The 20,460-nt window shown below is 46.5% G+C and overlaps 1 protein-coding gene across 1 annotated transcript in view; it reads right to left on the minus strand.

Moving 5' to 3' along the window:
- Nucleotides 1-20,460, minus strand: part of LOC147725132 (uncharacterized) — a 187,574-nt gene that overhangs the window by 15,626 nt on the left and 151,488 nt on the right. The gene's annotated exons all lie outside the window — the stretch shown is intronic.

A 20,460-nucleotide genomic window follows, 5' to 3' on the forward strand; every position in this document is an offset into this window, starting at 1 on the left:
TCTGTGTCTCAAGAGGCACGAGTTCCATGGCATTATTGCATAGTCCTTCTCTGTGCACTGCAGGCTGATCGAATGTGATTAGTCTTTCAGTTTGAACCTCTTGGATTGTTGCAAGTTTGGGTATTCTGTTGTTTCTTGGGAGTCCACTGGGCCTACTGTTGATTATAGGCCACATGGTTGTGGTTTTACCAGGTCGATAGATACGACTCTGTTCTCCTTTTTACCAGCAAGGGGCGGGAGTACTACTGATCTTGTTCCGGTGACTGCCAAGACAGGTACTGCTTTTCTGTAAGAAGGCCCAAATTCCTTCTTCACCGCGATTTTTTCTCTGACTAGATCCCCAATCTTTGGAATCCAGACAGGCCTTGCTGGGGCTGTTGCTTGTGGTGCCTCGTCAGTGGTATCTAGCTGTTGCTTTAACTTTATGTTGCTTAAGGATTTTCTTGTTTCATTCAGTTCCTGTAAAACAGCCAAACGATCTTTGATGTCAAAGTCTGTTTTCTTTTCTTGTACCACTGACACCTGACTATCTAAGTCCTGAATTCTCATTCTAATTCCGAACAATAGCGCGTATGGGCTGAAACCTTTTAGAGATTTTCTTGGCAAATTGTTAAGACTGGTCTGGACACTTATTAAATGTTTGACCCACCCAGTGCCTGAACCTAATACCTTCGCTGTTATAGATCGCTTTATGTCCCGGTTTTTTCTTTCTACCACACTATTCCCTTCGGGGTGCGACGGACAAGAATACCGCAACCCAAATCCCATGCTGGCCATGGTCTCCCTATAAGCTCGAGAGCTGAAAGCAGGACCCTGGTCAGAATGGAACTCGCAGATCTTTTATAACCGTTCTGGCGTCACCCGAGCGCTGGAGGCCTCATTTTTTAAGTGTGTTTAGCCTTAACGATGTACAATGGGACGCGTTTCTCTTTTTTGATAGCGCGGATAGATTGCCTGATGCTTTCTATTAGGGCTTCCGACACTACACTGGCCGGTTCTCCACTGCGATCTCTGTTGCAGTCTTCACAGTTTTTTGCAAACTCATGAATGCCTTCACTCATTTACGGCCACCAGTACTTTGATTCTAACTCTCTCAGAGAGTCCCTGATTGTTTGGTGTCTCAGACCCAATCCCATGTGTGCTTCCTGTATGAGGAAGCCCCTCCGGTCCCTGTTTGGAATTACCCTTTCCCCCACTCCAGGGATTCGAGCAAAAGGAACGGAGTTTGCATCGATTACGTATGCATAATTGAGTGGATAGTTCACGGGCAGTGCTGCACAGTCGCCTTTTACGGTCGTTTTTACTGCCAGCATGGTTTCCCCGTCTATGTATTTTTCTGCACGCTTTTTTGTGGCTACGGAAGCCGGTTTAGTTGCTTCCGTTGTGGCTGTATTAGCCAATGAATTCCCTGCAACGTGAACGCCATCACGTTGAAGACTCTGTGCGTGTATCACGTGAGTCTTTTGTAGTTCTTTCTGTAAAAGAGCTACCTGTTTCCAGAGCAATTTATGCTTTATTGTGGCACCTGTGTCATCTTTGTAATCGTTTTCAATCCAACTCTGCAGTTTATTATTGTAAGAGTTGAAGCATAAATGAGAATCGCACACGATAAGTGTCGGGAATTCACGTTCTGCATTTTCGAGTGGCATCTTTAAACATCTGATTTCAGCTCTCTGAGCCGAACAGTTTCTTACTGATTCAGTTTTTGTTACTTTCGGTCTGAATGTACCGCGCAGCCAACGATCTTTAACAATTGCACAGGCTGCATCGTAGGATTTGCTCTCTACGTTGAAATGCTGTACAAATCTATCTGTATAGATTATACAGGCGTATTGTGGGAGAGGCAGAAGTTCGATTGGCAGAGGATATTCTTCTTCATATTCTAAATCATTCAGTTCTTCGAATTGCGGGGCAAAATAGTATTTCACATCTTCCGCTCCTAGAGAATCTACACACTGTATCCATTTCGGATCCAGTGACACTGTAGGCAGGTTTACTGGGCTGAATAGCGCCTCGAAGGCGGATTCCGCTGTGAGGATATTAATCCTTTTGCCGTGTGCTAGTTGTCGTTCATTTGCTAATGCAATTTGCACTGCTTTCACAGTTCTTTCTGTGTGACTGAATGTTTTTTCTACTTGTGTGTACAAGTGAGATTTAATTGAAATTGGTACCTTTTCTCCCTCATTAGAGGTTAGGTACATGAATCCGCATCTTCCTGGGATGACTCGGATTACAAGATTGCGTGTGTTGTATTGTATTGTATTGTATTGTATTGTATTGTATTGTATTGTGATTTATAGAGCGCGATTGCTGCCCAATGGGCGTCTAAGCGCTAAAGCATAAAAAGCAGAACTGAGGGATAGCGGAGACTAAGCTTTAGGTGGACCTGGCAAACAAATAAGTTTTCAATTGCTTGCGGAATGAGAGTAGGTTAGGATTGAGCCTGATTTGTAGCGGGAGTGTGTTCCACATCTTCGCGGCGTTTAAGGAGAACATCCTTCCTCCGGTCCTGGCTCTCCGCACTCTTGGGACTGCGGTCAGAAAGGCTTCCGTAGATCGGAGGGTTCTGTTGGGATGGTATTGAGTAACCAGTTTGTTAATGATCGCTGGACCTGACTTCCAGAAAGCTCAATGGGCGATGCATAGTGCCTTAAATGCCACTCTCTGCTTTACTGGGAGCCAGTGTAGGGCGATCAGTGCGGGTTTAGCAGACTGCGTCCTCGGAATCTGTAACAAGGCGCGGGCTGCGCAGTTCTGGACCACCTGAAGTTTTCGCATGGACAGCTCTGGGGCCCCCACATACAGGGCGTTATTTGAGTCCAGCCGGGACTGAATCAGGCCCTGAACTGCCACTTGTTTGGCTTCCATTGGGAGGAGGGGGAGGACCTTCCTTAGTATTCTAAGTAGGCCAAAACAGATGGCGGATAATTTAGTAGCCTGGGTGGAGAAGGAGAGGTTTTTATCCAGCCATACTCCTAGGCTTTTTACACTCTCTTTGGGGGTGGGAGGAGTGCCCAAACATCCAGGCCACATGGAGGGGAGTGATGTGGGTGATGCGGGGCCTAGGAGCATGAGCTCCGTTTTGTCTCCATTCAACTTTAATGATGAGCCTGTCATCCACTTTTTTATATCCTCTAGGCAATTCATCACATTTCCTGAGGTGTGACCGGTGCCTTCCTGAGTCAATGAAACCACTAGCTGGGTATCGTCAGCATATGATACAATTTTTATACCTGACGGTTCGACGAGCCCAGCCAATGGTTTCATATAGACATTGAAGAGCACAGGGCTCAGTGAAGAGCCCTGTGGTACTCCACAGTCTAGGGGTTTACTGGCTGATATTGTGTCCCCATCGAAGATCTGGAAGGATCTATTGTGCAGGAATGATTCAAGCCATTTTAGTGCATCGCCTCCAATACCGATGTTATGCAGACGGTTCAGAAGAGTGGCATGGCTGACAGTGTCGAAGGCTGCACTTAGATCAAGGAGGATCACTGCCACTGATCCCCCCTGATCTAGTATCCTTCGAGACTCTTCGACAACTGCCAGCAAAGCAGTTTCAGTACCATGTTTTGGCCTGAAACCTGTCCGGGATGGGTCCAGGAGTGCATGGCTTTCCAGAAATTGTGTCAACTGAGTGTTTATGTGTTTCTCCAGCACCTTACTTACCCAGGGAAGTAGTGAGATTGGGCGGTAGCTGGAGTGATCTTCTGGATTGAGGGTGGGTTTCTTTAACAGAGCCCGTACCATGGCTCTCTTCCATCCAGTGGGTACTGTGCAGGAGGATATGGATGAATTAAGGAGCTCTAGCACCACTGGAAGGATGGCTTGGCCTGCCTGGAGCAATATTTCTGGTGGGGCAGGGTCGAGGGGGGACCCAGATTTGACTTGGCGTGCCAGTTGTTGCAGTGTCTCCAGGTTTAGTGGGGAAAAGTGGCCCAGCATAGGCTGTCCTTGCAGGGGGGAGTTAGTCGGGGAGCTTTGATTGGGTGTTATTGAGTTGTTAGCTGTTACCGGGAAAGCAGAGTAGATCTGAGTGACTTTGTTATGAAAAAAGTCTGCAAGTTCATTACATTGATCTAACGTTTTCGGGACTGGGGGGGCAGTATTGACGGTAATGCATTTTTTGACCACATGGAAGATTTCCTTGGGTTTTGATTTTGCTGCCATTATTTGGTCTGCGAAGTAGGAGGTCTGGGCCGCTCTAACCCCATTTCTGTAGGCCTTAATAGCCTCTTTGTATTGTTTTTTATTTTCCGGGAGGATGTCTATTCGCCAGGCTCTCTCTTTTTTCCTGCAGAGGCGTTTCAGGTCTCTCAGGGAATCTGAGAACCAGGGAGCAGATTTGTGTAATCTCTTGGGAGTAGATTTCCGTAGAGGGAGGATCGTATCCAGTGATTCCCTGATCCAACCGTCATAGTTGTTATTTGCTTGGTTGGAGTTTGTACAGGGAGGTGGACGAGAGCATTCAAGGATAGTTGTCCAGGGCTCTATGGGAAGTTTTTTCCAGTTCCTCCTGGTTATGGGGCGGGGAGGCAGTGAGGGAAGTTTGGTGGTAGACCAGGTGAATGGGATAAGGAAGTGGTCTGTCCATGGAAGGCGAGTAGGTTGCCCAACCGTCAGTCCAGTGCAGTTACTAAAGATTGGGTCGAGCAGGTTCCCCTTTTCATGGGTGGGGGACCTAACCAACTGGATCAGTTGTAAAGCTGCTCGGTTCCCTGGCGGCAAGGTCTGTGGGGGAGTCAAAATGGAGATTAAGATCTCCTAGAACTGTATAGTTAGCCGGGGTTAGAAGTCGATTCGCGATGATATCTGGTAGAGATCTAAGGAACAGCTTTCCTGAGTCTGGGGGGGGCGGTATATCAGGGTGCCAGAGAGGGAGCTGTTCGCAGAGAAGTCTATGCTGAATGCTAGGCTCTCGCATTCAGGAATAGCTTCGGTAGTAATGCGGCAGCAGTATTTCTCTTTTAGAATATTAGCCAGGCCTCCACCTCTTCCCTTGGTCCGGTCCAGTCTATAGATTTGAAACCCGGGGGGTAGGGCGGAGACTATGTCTGGCTCTGAATGGGACAAGAGCCATGTCTCAGTCAGAAAGATGGCGTCTGGGTTGTGATTTTCTAGGAGTAGACATATTTGCGTGCTGTGCCGAGGAAGAGATCGACAATTTAACAGGTACATCTGGTATTCCTGGGACGTGGCTGGAGACTCACTGGTGTCAAAGGAGTGTTTGCAGCCAGGGCATTGAATGGGGAGGTCGGCTGGAAGAAAGGAAAGCGGGCATTGCGCCATGATGGAGGGCCTTATCTTTTTTATAGCGGCTGAGCTATATGTCCTGACCTGGATGGATTGGGGGGCAGGGGTTGTGGCCCCTGGTCCCGTCAGGTCGCGGACGGGCGCAGACGGGCTTGCCTTTGGCGCGCCTTCGGCGCACCGCCGGCGCGCCCGCTGCGCCCGTCCGCTGCGCCTCCGGAAACAGCACATTCTTAAATGTGGAAGATGGAGGGGGTGTGGCCTAACTCAGTGGGCGTTGCCCGGGGGTTCACGGCGGCTGTCCTCAACCCGCCTCAGCGCCTGGCTCGGCTGCGCGGGGGGTCGATCGCCAAGGGGGCAGTAGTTAGGCTTCAGGGGAATACAGTTTAAATCACACTCAACCAGTTTTAAAAGTAATCTTTAAAATTGCAGTAAACACAGTATTCACACACACAATATTTTAAAAGTAGTCTTAAAAATTGCGTTTTTCTTGCTCTCGGCTTCCGCCTCAAGAGCTCTGTCTCTTATCAAGCGCTGATGAGAAAGCGCGCAAATTTGTAGCGAGAGCGAGGGGGGCGTGGCCTAACTCAGTGGGCGTTGCCCGGGGGTTCACGGCAGCTGTCATCAACCCGCCTCAGCGACTGGCTCGGCTGCGCGGGGGGGTCGATCGCCAAGGGGGCAGTAGTTAGGCTTCAGGGGAATACAGTTTAAATCACACTCAACCAGTTTTAAAAGTAATCTTTAAAATTGCAGTAAACACAGTATTCACACACACAATATTTTGAAAGTAGTCTTAAAAATTGCGTTTTTCTTGCTCTCGGCTTCCGCCTCAAGAGCTCTGTCTCTTATCAAGCGCTGACGAGAAAGCGCGCGAATTTGTAGCGAGAGCGAGGGGGCGTGGCCTAACTCAGTGGGCGTTGCCCGGGGGTCCACGGCGGCTGTCCTCAACCCGCCTCAGCGCCTGGCTCGGCTGCGCGGGGGGTCGATCGCCAAGGGGGCAGTAGTTAGGCTTCTGGGGAATACAGTTTAAATCACACTCAACCAGTTTTAAAAGTAATCTTTAAAATTGCAGTAAACACAGTATTCGCACACACAATATTTTAAAAGTAGTCTTAAAAATTGCGTTTTTCTTGCTCTCGGCTTCCGCCTCAAGAGCTCTGTCTCTTATCAAGCAACGTGTATCTAATTTTGTTTTTGCTAACATGTCTGTTTGCAGTGATCTCAAAATTTCTGTGTGTTTTTGAGTCCAATTGATTTGTTTAAAATCAGGTTTTATTAGTTCGTAAAAGTTCTTCCGAAATTCAGAAAACCTAGTATGGATTGTAAATTCTTCAGCGTTTTTGGAGCTTAGAGTACAGCGCACTTCTCTAAGAAGTTGTCCGCTAGGCTTTTTCCTTCACTTGATAATTCGTACCCTAAAAATAGTACTGTCAGATGGGCAATTCGAGACTTTTTAAAGTTGAATTTGTAACCCTCTGCCGCGAACCCAAGTATAATGATGTTCACTCTTTTCAAGTGAGTATCCAAGTCGTCGTCTGTGAGATAAATATCATCTACGTAAGATAATGCCTCATCATCATATATTTGTAGTAACTCTGTTACCCTAGCTGAGAATAGTCCTGGGCTGTTCTTGAACCCCTGTGGGAGTCGGCAGAATTTTTTCTGCGACCCAAATGCTGAGAAAGTGGTCAAATATCTGCTTTCGGGTGCAATATTTTGACAAAAGAAACCATTAGATATGTCTAATGTCGTTTTATATTTTTTCCTAACTATGTTATTCATTAGGGCTGCACTATGCGAGTTTTGTACTGCAAATGTTTTACAACATGCATTAAGGTGTCTGTAATCCAAAACTAGACGATATGAATTGTCTGGCTTGGAGACAGGAAACAAAGGATTGTTCATTTGAGAGGTGCACGTTTCAATCACCCCCTGGTATTCAAGTTGATCTAAGATCTCCCAGACCTGTTTTTTAGCTTCTTGCTTAATGGGATACTGCCGTTGGGCAGTTGGTTCACTTTTTAACTGGATTTTGTGAGGAGGAGAATCCTCATCCCATCCTACTTGATTTTTATATAATGCCGGTGCCTGGGCTACTGCCCATTTCCTTGCATAAGTATATTTTTTGTGAATCGGAATGTGATTTGAGAAGGCAGGCATAATTATTTCTTCGCCATGAGGGCACTCCCTGACAAACCCTGGGGGGCAATCTTTTTCAGCTACCAGAATATCATAGCCTTTTGAGAGTTTATCCCAAAATAGACCCCTTATTTTCCTAGTCACCCTCTATACGCAATGTTATTTCGTATATTTTATGGGGCTCGCTAAGTCTGGTGTCGGCAGTTTCAACCTGAATGTATTCATTCGTGTCCACTGTCTCCAGATGACTCATCAAGATCTTGCGGGCTATACTGATTTCTGCTGCACTGTCCAACATTGTCAATGCCCACTCCCCGTTTTTCAACTGTGTTCTCAGTATTCTCGGCATGGTTGATAACTCTAATACTGGCTACCTTCTTTTTTGGAAATTGAGATTTTTTACTCTGAGCAGGTTCCTTGTCTTTGGACTTGGTGTGCTCTCCTGGGTCTGACCGTCCTCTTCTTTCCGATTTCTGCGAAAAAGATCGAGAGGGACGTGTATCAATACTTTGATATCTATCAGGTTTTTTTAGATTATCCCTATTTCTAAGGTTATATCTTTTCTCAGAGGGCTCCCTCTGGGGAGACTGGTGTTCTCGAGTCGGAGTTCTTTCCCTCCGTCGAGGAGACCTTCCTCTGGACTCGAAAACTTTTCCCTTGGGAGTGGATTGTTTATTTCCATCCCAGCTCTTTTTAGGAGTGTTTGAATTATTTTTAATAAATAATTTTTCAGGATTTTCGAGCAGTTGGGGCTTTACTGGTTTTCCACCCAAGCTGTCTCTACCTAATTCTTCATAGCATTTCTCTATGATTCTGGCAAGCTCAACTGGCTGATCTGTTATATCTGTTTCCTTCAACTTCTGGCGGATCGCCACAGATGCTGCTTCTCCCTTTATGTTGGCTAATAATATAGCCGAGACCTGCTTGAAGTCTTTCAGTAATTTCATACCAAGATTTAAAGGGGGCTCTGGACTGTATTCATTTTGAATCTGTTTTAGCACTTCTGGTATTACCGCCATAGACGGAACACCGTGTGTTTTTGTGTAAATGGAAGCAAAGACTGTACCCCAGGTGTCGCAGTCCTCTATGTGTGGTGCGATTCCCATAGGAAGGCAGATGGTCAAGATTCTGTGTTTCTCTATAGGGGTAGTATCAGGAAATACTGCCTCTATTTGAGTGATTTTCTGTGCTAACCAGAAAGGAATTTGTTCCCGTTTTACGGGTGTTTTACCAAGACATTAAGTATATAGAGGATCCCTGGAAAGCACCGTTCATTCACTCATTCATACTAGAAACCACCATTTGTCATCAACTTTTTTATACCGTTCACAGACTTTTTTTATTAAAACAAAGAAAAAACATACATAAATAGATAAAAATCAATGCATTTCAGAAGTAATGTTGTCATTTAAAAACACAAAGAATGAACAGTCCATACAGTAGGTAAAAAATCACAGTTACAAATTAATTCACCAATTTATAAGTGAAAATCAATATCCGGTCTAACATATAACAGGGTATCAACAGATCCTAACTTCAAGCATAACAATTTACTGTAAAGAAACAATGTCAGCAGTGTGAATTCGGAATTGGAAATTAAAAATAAAAATAAATAAAACCCCAAGAGTCAAAAGCAACCGTTACAGTTGTGAATTGTAAGATTCATAGAGCCCTGTCGATAGTTTTCAAACAAATCTCTTTTTATCCTTTTTTTGGTGGTGTACCAGAGATTTACTGGGCTTGAATTCTTTGTATCAAAAAAAAGGCGTTGACGCGTTTCGGTGTCACTGCCCTTGGATATCGGCACACCTTCCTCAGGACAAAGATTCAAGTCCCTTGGGGTAAAACTCACGTTTCCTCCTGCGTGTTAGAAAAGTAGTGGATCAAAACATTGTCAGGACAAATTTACATATAGGAGACGATGCTCCCTGGTTCTCTAATCTAGCTATCTTGGTACATTTTATTCTGTCCTTTGATAGGGGTACAGGGTTTTCGTTGCATTCAATTCATCTATATGTTACTTACTGCAGTACTAAAAGTCTATTCCATCAACCCTCCGTTATAAACTAGCTCATGACCAATTTGGGATAGGGACACTCCAACATTCACACATCCTATTGGAACATTCATTCGCACACCTACTCACCTCAAATAAGGTGTATTTCTTTCAAGAAAGTCTCTATCCACACGGATTATGGAGACATCGAATTCACATTATGAAGACATCAGATCCACATCGAGCTAAGTATCTTTACAATAAGAGGTTATGAAGTTTGATACGATAAGGAAGGGATTAAACAGCAGAGAAGATTGGGACACTCTAATCTAGAAGAGGGGTCTAAATAAAAATATCCTATTTGGACTAAAGAAATCAATATGGGATTAAAAAAAACCCTTATAAATTTTGAAATAATAGACTCAACTAATACTAATAAAGGGTAGGTTAGTCCCTTCATAATGGGTAGCTATTTTTTTCATGGATAGGTGTATTCTTATATAGGCACCTCCATCACTTTATTTGTTTGCTTCGAGTTATGTGACTGGTGTGGATTTGTTACTTTTGACACACCTCGATGTCCTCTCCGGACTCTCCATCCAGCTAACCTTTGTTATGGATATATTCTCCCTATTCCATAATAAAGTAAAATTGGCTTTCCCTCAAGTAAAGGAGGTTTTTTTACCATCCCCCGGCTTGTCCCCTTTACCACCACGGGGCGTCCGTACCTTAAGACTGGCCTGACTCGCATTGTAATTCAACGGTTATGACCAGGCTAATATAACACACTATGAGGATACGTGAAAGGAGTCGGACGCATACTATCCAATTTAGGATATGTCAAATTATCTATCCATGCGATGGTCAGGTAGTCTCGAGCGAGTGTTAGCTAAATACATTTATACACCCGAGACCCTATCCCGCTAGAGATATTCAAACCACTACAAAATGGCGCATAGTTTTACTGATTACTGAGACACCTTTACGCATGCAGGTGTTACAAGCTGTCAGGCACACCTGCATCGAATACGAACGGGACCGGCTTATAAACGCCGTGCGCGCTTCGTTTCTCGATCCGAAGAACGCAGAGAAGCAGACGTACCCGCGGCGAGACCAGATGCATCCGTAGACCAAGGTAAGCATGCGGGACCCATACTATACTAATGGGAGTAGGTTGTTCCCTTCGACGGTCGGCATTTCGGGTGGAATCCCCCTTAGAGCGCAACCCCCCTCTATCTGACAGCCCTATCTACTCTTACGAGTGATAGCTTTTATCCTACTGAACTGGCTTAACTTAGAGTTCTTGCGTTTGTAACAACATTAAAACAGGGGGATTGGCATCCCTTGCCAAGAGGGCGTTTTTTGTATATATTTTGTGGATATTTTATAAACAGAAACGCGTCGACACTCGCTCCTTCCTCACGGGCTGAGGGGTCGCTCCCAGTGTCCCTCCAGACATCTGGTATCCCAGCGTTTCTTGCCCTCTAACTGTTTGCATTGCTCTGTGCTTGTGCTCACTTTATTGATTGCATTGGCGCTCTGTGGCTGTGCTCGCTCGCTGCCTGTTATCTGATTGCATTGGCGCTCTGTATTTGTGCTTATTTTACTGATTGCATTGGCGCACTGTGCTCATTTTACTGATTGCTTTGGCGCTCTGTGTCTGTACTTCATTCGCTGCCTTTTAATTTCAGTCCGCCTGCTTGTGGTGTCATTGTGTCCGCTTCCCTAGCCTTACCAGCGCGTTTACCTGTAGCGCTCCGCTGTGCCTCCCCCCTCCGCCTCCATTTTGTTTGTTGTTCTCGTCGTCCTCGTGTGCCCGCCCCGCCTCCCAGCTGAGACGCCCTCCCACTATCGTCAAATACCTCTTCTCCCCCTACAAGCGCCGTGACTCGCTCCTTCCTCACGGGCTGAGGGGTCGCTCCCAGTGTCCCTCCAGACATCTGGTATCCCAGCGTTTCTTGCCCTCTAACTGTTTGCATTGCTCTGTGCTTGTGCTCACTTTATTGATTGCATTGGCGCTCTGTGGCTGTGCTCGCTCGCTGCCTGTTATCTGATTGCATTGGCGCTCTGTATTTGTGCTTATTTTACTGATTGCATTGGCGCACTGTGCTCATTTTACTGATTGCTTTGGCGCTCTGTGTCTGTACTTCATTCGCTGCCTTTTAATTTCAGTCCGCCTGCTTGTGGTGTCATTGTGTCCGCTTCCCTAGCCTTACCAGCGCGTTTACCTGTAGCGCTCCGCTGTGCCTCCCCCCTCCGCCTCCATTTTGTTTGTTGTTCTCGTCGTCCTCCTGTGCCCGCCCCGCCTCCCAGCTGAGACGCCCTCTACCTCCCCTTCCACCATCCATATATGACAGCTGTTCCCGCGCGCAGCGATCACGCGCAGCGACCGCGCCCAACCCGCGCCGAAGGTGCGCCAAAGGTAAGCCCGTCTACGCCCGTCCGCGCCTGGACGGCGCCCAGCGCCAGACCCCCTGCCCCTCGCGCTGCCCAGCCCCCCCGCGTTACCTACGATGCCGCCACCCTCCTAGCCCTTAACCCTGGTCGCGCCCCCAACTGCGTCCAAGCCGCTCCTGGACGCACTCATGGACCGTTCTCCTGCTTCTCCTGCAAATTTAGCGGCACCAACTACATCTCCGCTACACCACAGATTCCCGACCCCAACCACCTACAATGCATCCTGCTCAACACCCGCTCGGTCCACAGACACGCCATCGACCTATGGAACCTACTAGACACCATCTCTCCAGACATCGCCTTCCTAACGGAAACATGGATGAACGCCTCCTCCGCCCCTGACATCGCCATCGCTATCCCTGATGACTATAAGATCACACGCAAGGACCGCACCGACCATACAGGAGGAGGAATCGCTATCGTACATAAGAAATCCATCCGCATCTCTACCAGCTCCGACGCCAACCTCGCTAACTCCGAACACCTCCACTTCCAGATCCACATCGACCCCAAGACAACTCTTAGAGGCACCCTCCTCTACAGACCACCAGGACCCCGCGCAAAATTCAGTGAAGACATCACGGACTTCATCACCCCTCACGCGCTCCCCTCCAAAGACTACATCCTTCTGGGAGACCTCAACTTCCACCTTGAAAAGATCAACGACCGCAACACCGCCACCCTCTTAGACAACCTCGCCAACCTCGGACTTAAACAACTGGTCACTTCCCCCACCCACATCGCAGGTCACACACTCGACCCCATTTTCACCTCCAGCAACCATGTCTCCTTCAGCCACACTACGGATCTCATCTGGACTGACCACAGCTGCGTTCACTTCACCTACAACAAGCCGAAACCCATCATCCACCTCCAACCAACTCTACAAAGAAACTGGAACAAAATCACCACGGATCAGATCTCCACATCGCTCCTTCAAACCTCCCCAGCCCTCTCTTCTAACGCCAACGAAGCCGCCTCCAACCTCACCCTTTGGCTATCCAACACCACCGACACCTTAGCACCACTGAAAAAACGTCAACACAAACTTGGCAACAAGAAGGCCTCATGGTTCAACGATGATCTCAAGAAGTCCAAGAAACTCTGCCGCTCCCTTGAAAAGGCCTGGAAAAAAGACCCATCCACCAGCAACAAGGACGCCTTCAAAAGCGCCACCCGTACATACAACCAACTGATCCGAAAAGCCAAGAAAACAGCATTCAAGGATCGACTCGACAACAACGCCCACAACAGCAAGGAACTTTTCAACATCGTCAAGGAATTTTCCAACCCCTCGGCCAACTCCAACGACATCACCCCCTCTCAAACCCTCTGCGACTCCCTAGCCTCTTTTTTCCACAACAAGATTGCTGACATCCACAACAGCTTTGACAACCAACCCGGAAGCCAACCCACCCTACCATCTGCTGACCATCTTCCCCCCGTAAACACCCTTAACGCCTGGAACCCAATCTCCACGGAGGACACCATCCGCCTGATGAATTCCATCCACTCTGGATCCCCCACAGACCCATGCCCTCACCACATCTTCAACAAAGCAGACTCTGTCATAGCTCCGCACCTCCGAGACGTCATCAACTGCTCCCTCAACTCCGCCACCTTCCCGGAAGACTGGAAACACGCTGAACTCACCGCCCTTCTGAAAAAACCAACAGCAGACCCCACCGAACTCAAAAACTACCGCCCCATCTCGCTTCTTCCATTCCCGGCCAAAGTCATCGAAAAAGCCGTCAACAACCAGCTCGCCACCTTCCTCGAAGCCAACAAATCACTCGACCCCTCACAATCTGGCTTCCGAGCCAAACACAGCACTGAGACCGCCCTCATCGCAGCAACAGACGACATTCGAACTCTACTGGACAATGGAGACACAGTCGCCCTCATCCTCCTCGACCTCTCTGCAGCCTTCGACACAGTCTGCCACAGCACCCTTTTACAACGCCTCAGAAACATCGGAATTCAAGGAAAGGCACTGGAATGGATCACCTCGTTCCTCACAGGAAGAACCCAGAGAGTCCGCCTCCCACCATTCAAGTCCGAAGCCTCTGAAATCATCTGCGGCGTACCTCAAGGATCCTCACTCAGTCCCACCCTCTTCAACGTACACATGAGCCCCCTCGCGACCATCGCCCGCCAACACAACCTCAACATCATCTCTTACGCGGATGACACTCAACTAATCCTTTCTCTCACCAAGGACCCCAGCACCGCCAAAACTAACTTACACGAAGGAATGAAAGAAGTCGCCGAATGGATGAAACAAAGCCGTCTGAAACTGAACTCAGACAAAACAGAAGTGCTCATCTTAGGTTCATCCCCCTCTGCATGGGACGACTCCTGGTGGCCGGAAGCCCTCGGAAAAGGACCCATCCCGACAGACCACGCACGGAACCTTGGCGTCATCCTGGATTCTTCACTCTCAATGAACAGACAAGTCAACGCCGTATCCTCTTCCTGCTTTAACATTCTTCGCATGCTCAGAAAAACATTTCGCTGGATCCCCTCCGAGATAAGGAAAACAGTCACCCACGCTCTAGTCACGAGCCGACTGGACTACGGAAACACCCTCTACGCAGGTACCACCGCTAAACTCCAGAAGAAACTACAACGAATCCAAAACGCCTCAGCCAGGCTCATATTAGACATCCCACGAAACGAACACATCTCTGGTCACCTTAAAGACCTCCACTGGCTACCCGTCAATAAGAGGATCACTTTCCGACTGCTTACCCACGCACACAAATCACTCTACGACATCGGTCCAGATTGCCTCAACTCTCGACTGTCCTTCTACACCCCCTCCCGCCAACTTCGCTCTTCCAGCCAAGCCTTCGCCACTATACCTCGCATCAACAAGACCACCATGGGAGGCAGATCCTTTTCATACTTGGCTGCCAAAACATGGAACTCACTCCCCGCCTACCTTCGCCTCACCCAGAATCACCTAGCGTTCAGAAAGCAGCTTAAAACGTGGATATTTGACAAATAATCCTCCTCCCCTTCCTAAGCGCCTTGAAACCCTCTGGGTATGGAGTGCGCTATACAAATTTTATGACTTGATTTGACTTGACTTTGTTATATCTTAAATGGAGACTTCGTGCACGTTATTATAGTCACGTCCTATCCCTTCCATCTAAACTTATAAACTAGAGTTCAGCATAGTTAGAGCGAACAGTAATCATAGGCTGCGGGAGAGAACCAACTTGGGAAGACAAAACACATAATTGCTATACCTTTGCTATGTTTAATTAGTTAACCCCGATTATACAACTGTTCATGCTTATATAGCAGCCCCCCTTTTTTTTAATTTACCTTCCGTGTAGGTCAGGCATCACCTTTTACGAGCTACTCACCGTCAACCAAAGGTGCAGGGATAAGTCTCTAAAAGGCGGGGTACGCCACGGGGAGAAGGCTACTCAAATAAATACAGGTATGAACCCAGGTGCAACCAAATAAATGTGATGTACACTATGAGGTACTAATGGGGATAGTAAATAGTTTATTTGAAAGAGGCAACATACTATGTGATATTATCCCCCACAGGGCCTTACATTGAAAAAGGTATATTCCCATATCCAGAGGGAATGCCATGGGATCTAAACTTTAATCAGAAGACAAGAGAAGAAAAGATAAGAGAATATCCTTCCTCCTATGGTAAATAAATTAAATAACAGATGAATAGTTTGTGTCAGGAGGCTGACTATAGGCCTTAGTTGGGTGTCTTCAAGCCCTACAAATAATCATAATTATATCTTTCCAGACCTCTTATTGTAAAGATACTTAGCTCGATGTGGATCTGATGTCTTCATAATGTGAACTCGATGTCTCCATAATCCGTGTGGATAGAGACTTTCTTGAAAGAAATACACCTTATTTGAGGTGAGTAGGTGTGCGAATGAATGTTCCAATAGGATGTGTGAATGTTGGAGTGTCCCTATCCCAAATTGGTCATGAGCTAGTTTATAACGGAGGGTTGATGGAATAGACTTTTAGTACTGCAGTAAGTAACATATAGATGAATTGAATGCAACGAAAACCCTGTACCCCTATCAAAGGACAGAATAAAATGTACCAAGATAGCTAGATTAGAGAACCAGGGAGCATCGTCTCCTATATGTAAATTTGTCCTGACAATGTTTTGATCCACTACTTTTCTAACACGCAGGAGGAAACGTGAGTTTTACCCCAAGGGACTTGAATCTTTGTCCTGAGGAAGGTGTGCCGATATCCAAGGGCAGTGACACCGAAACGCGTCGACGCCTTTTTTTTTGATACAAAGAATTCAAGCCCAGTAAATCTCTGGTACACCACCAAAAAAAGGATAAAAAGAGATTTGTTTGAAAACTATCGACAGGGCTCTATGAATCTTACAATTCACAACTGTAACGGTTGCTTTTGACTCTTGGGGTTTTATTTATTTTTATTTTTAATTTCCAATTCCGAATTCACACTGCTGACATTGTTTCTTTACAGTAAATTGTTATGCTTGAAGTTAGGATCTGTTGATACCCTGTTATATGTTAGACCGGATATTGATTTTCACTTATAAATTGGTGAATTAATTTGTAACTGTGATTTTTTACCTACTGTATGGACTGTTCATTCTTTGTGTTTTTAAATGACAACATTAATTCTGAAATGCATTGATTTTTATCTATTTATGTATGTTTTTTCTTTGTTTTAATAAAAAAAGTCTGTGAACGGTATAAAAAAGTTGATGACCAATGGTGGTTTCTAGTATGAATGAGTAAATGAACGGTGCTTTCCAGGGATCCTCTATATACTTATTGTCTTAAGTACCCTGTTCCCTGGAACTTGTGGGGTCTTCTCTCTTGTTGTAAAGTTTTACCAAGACATGACTGTATGTTCTGTGGTGTGATTTTATTACTGTTCCCCTGATGAGGGGTCAGCTGTGGTACAATAACAGCTGGCTGAACTGTTGCAGTCCGCATTACATATTGGACTAATTGCCTATGTATTTTTATTAATGTTTTTAGCTGTACTTACAGGTCTTCCTTTGACATTTTTGCAATGTCCGGATTTGGTGTGTAGCTGGCTAGAACCGGCCACGTTGCTCCTGGTCTACCTAGTGGACCGAGCCTGGTAATATGATCAATATGTTTTAGGGTGCCATTAAACCAGAGCAGGTGCTCTTGGAATTTTAGTGGGATTTCAGTCTCCTCGAAAGGAGCGTACTCTTCCGGTGGTTTCTCTATTTTGTAATAGTGAAACTCTTTTGTTCTAGCGTTTACCGCTGGAAAGTTTATCCATGAATAGAATACCTCTGTCTGCCGATATTCGTGTGCCTCTATCACGAAAATTACTGTACCACCTTATGGTGTCAGTCCGTTTTCTATAAGTTTTAAAGCTATAGATTTTCTTAAGTGGACCGGGATGATAATTGCATTCGGGTCTGTGTCTAGGAGACTCGTGTCTTCCTCTATTAGTAGGGTTGCCAGTCTAACTACTTCCCTTTCTTCTTCACTGTCTGACATTTTATTAATGCAGGCTTTGCAGAGTAGGTCTCCAAGGAGACAAAGATTAGGTGCACAATGTTTTGGAACACTGTATCCTTCAACGTTGAATAAACCAGAGCTTTACATAGGAATCTCTTCCTACTGAGTTCGGGCGGATTTTAACCTTTCACCCACTCCAGACGTCTATTGGAGTATTTACGGGAGAAAGGGGTCTGTGTGAAAAATGCACGACTGAGTTACTCTAACGTCTTGCGTTAGTTTATCGCCTTACCAAACGTTGGGCGCCATGTAGCGTAGTTCCTATTTTCCCAATAGGCCCTGCGCATTGGAATAACATAAACAGTAGTATCGACGTAGAAGTGCGGATCTTCCAGGCCTCTACTGACTATGCTAAAATTAATTGGGTTTGTTACCAACTAGCTCAGAGGTCACTGGAAACTTTCTTGACTGAAATAGGAAGTGATAAGCTTCCCTGGTACAGACAAGAAGGGATTCAGTTTTCCAACAACCGTGCAACATGACAACTTTGCTCCTCAGATCAAGAGTCAATCTCTAGGGTCGTGTGAAACAATAGACAGTTATTTTACTCAGTCAGGTTGGTGCAGTTTACTTTCACAATATGTAGAGAACAGAGAGACGGGCATTTGTCAATAAAGGGTTAACATTTATTGAACAGTCTTTCTTCTCGTACAAGAGAAATGAATTGCCACAATTGCAAGACTTGTTATTATAAAAAGTACGTACAGTAAGATAAGTATTGCGAAATAATACTGTAAAAGCATTGATATGGTTTCTTAGCCATACAATGGTTTAAAAGTAATAAAACATATATACATTCATATATACATTAGGCTAAAATACTCAACTGGTGCTTCTAACTACGCCTACCCCAGTGTACCTGACCTAAGCCTAATACTTGGGAGTGGAGTAAGTAAGTAGCTTTAAGTTAAGTTGGTTTTGCCAAGGTTTGCTTCAAGAATTCTCTCTCAAGGTTTTAGTCAACACCATACCTCTGGAATAGAATGATGGAGGTCTGGTATCTCCCTCAGGGCTCGATATCCCAGTCACCTGCAAGGGTAGACCTGAAATGCTGGAGCTGGATTTCTCGGCAGGAGAAAGGCAGCGTCTCTTCTCAGCGCGTCGAGGAGGAGAAGGAGGGGGGACAGCGTCCGTGGGCAGCTTGCATCTGCTGGGCTCTTGCAGGGGGATGGCTGTTCAGCTCCTAGGTTCACCACACCATCGTTCGCTAGTTAGCAGCGATAGCAGTAGCAATAGCAGCTATGATATCTTCAGCATAACAGCAGCTTCAGGCGACGGGCAACAGGGGTCTTGCTTAAGGCCATGTTGGTAGTATTTATACCTGAAAGGTGCCTTGTTTGACGTAAGTTTGGGACATAAGACGTCAATAAAGATGTCACAAGGAAGTGATCGTCTATCAGTGCTCATTAGACATCTGTTATTAATCAAAACACAGCAAGCGGGGATTTCCAGGTTTGCTGAGTTTTTATCTTGTTGAAGAACTCAGAGTGTTAATCTAGGAATCTCAGATAGTAACTTCTGCTCTGTCATTGCACTAATTGGTTGCAAAGGAAGTGGCAGAGAAAGCTATTCTGGAATGTGGCTCTGTTCGTGTGAGGCCAGAGATGAGTTACTAAATATTGCACTTGAACAGTTATGCCAATATAGGGAATAAACGGATTTATAGCCGAATAGGGGCATAAGGTCACAGTATCGATCAGGATCCTAGATTAGAACGCCACAATATCACCTGGATGGCTTGAATGATAGCTGAGAAGTTTGGTACCAAACTTCTCAGCTATATAAACCCAAACTGATGCCAGAGTTGGATTTATTGAAAATGCACTCAGAGGACATCTTACAGATGCCCCCTTGACAATGACCAACTCCTTTGTGTCTAGCTGACTGGTCTGCACCAGCCTATCACACACAGACATGTTTCTAATACCCTGAGCCCATAGGCTCTTGTGAGTCAGAAACATAGCCTCCCTGGTAGAGGTGCTTATCACCTAATTCCTAGCAGGAGCAGCATTCATGGTGGTGAGCCTAAAAGGCTTCCTGTCCTTTGATATGCTAGCCAGGGCCTTTCCAGCCACTGGAGCCCCACCCCCATGGCCAAGCCCCACTTTTGGTTGCAAGGTAGGCAGGACATTTGGTAGTCAGGAGAGGTGTGTCCCCTTTCTGCCAGGACAACCCCTAAGGTGTCCTGGACTGAGGTAACCCCCTGCTTAGGAAAATCTCCATCTTGGATGGAAGGATTCTACCCAATCAGATTAGAGGGATGCCCCTTCCTGAAAAGGGAGTGACATTCAAAGTGTGTAGTGCCCTAAAGGCAAGTAGCCCATTGGCTACCAGCTGCCGGGAGTTGTGATGCCCCTAAGTTCAGTATTTAGGGGCATTCCTGAACCTTGGTCCTGAGATTTCTGCAACCTAAGAAGAAGACATACGAAGCGGACGCCATGCAGCCCAGCAAGAAGACAACTACTACTGCTTTGGCCCCTGCCCTATCTGGCCTGTTTCCTGCTGCCAGAGCCTGCAAAGAAGATGTCCCCTGTCCTGTGGCTAGCGACATCCAAGAACCCCAGGAACACTTCCACTCTTCAATAAAGACCAAGATCTCCCTAGTACAGCTGCCCTGTCCAGAAAACCCCCCAACTTTGTGTACTCCTGACACAGGCAGATCCACAGCCCCTGCCTACTCTGCACCAAACACCTGTGACCAAAGTCAGAGTGGCTTACCTGCCCAGTGCTGTCCATCCAGAGACCCTGACCTCATCTCCCTTGGTGGCTGACCTCTGCTGTACCCCACGAATTTGCCAGCAGCCTCTACTCGAACGGTCCCCCTGACTTTGACCTGCTCCAAAAAAGAAACCCAACACCAAATGGTACCCCTGCATCTTCAGCCCTCTGGCATTGGGGAGCCCAACCTATGGTGTCTCAACCTTCCACAACTCTCCAACTTACCTGACCAGCCAGTGGTGACGTTCAACCAGCTACCTGGTCCAAGCCTACAGCCTCTTTGTGTGACAGAGATTCCCCATTAACACGCATTGGGCCCCAAACGCTGGTTTTGCACCATGTGCCAGGCCGCCCACGTGCCTC

Source organism: Lissotriton vulgaris, chromosome 4_1 (assembly GCF_964263255.1).
Source record: "Lissotriton vulgaris chromosome 4_1, aLisVul1.2, whole genome shotgun sequence".
Classification (NCBI taxonomy): domain Eukaryota; kingdom Metazoa; phylum Chordata; class Amphibia; order Caudata; family Salamandridae; genus Lissotriton; species Lissotriton vulgaris.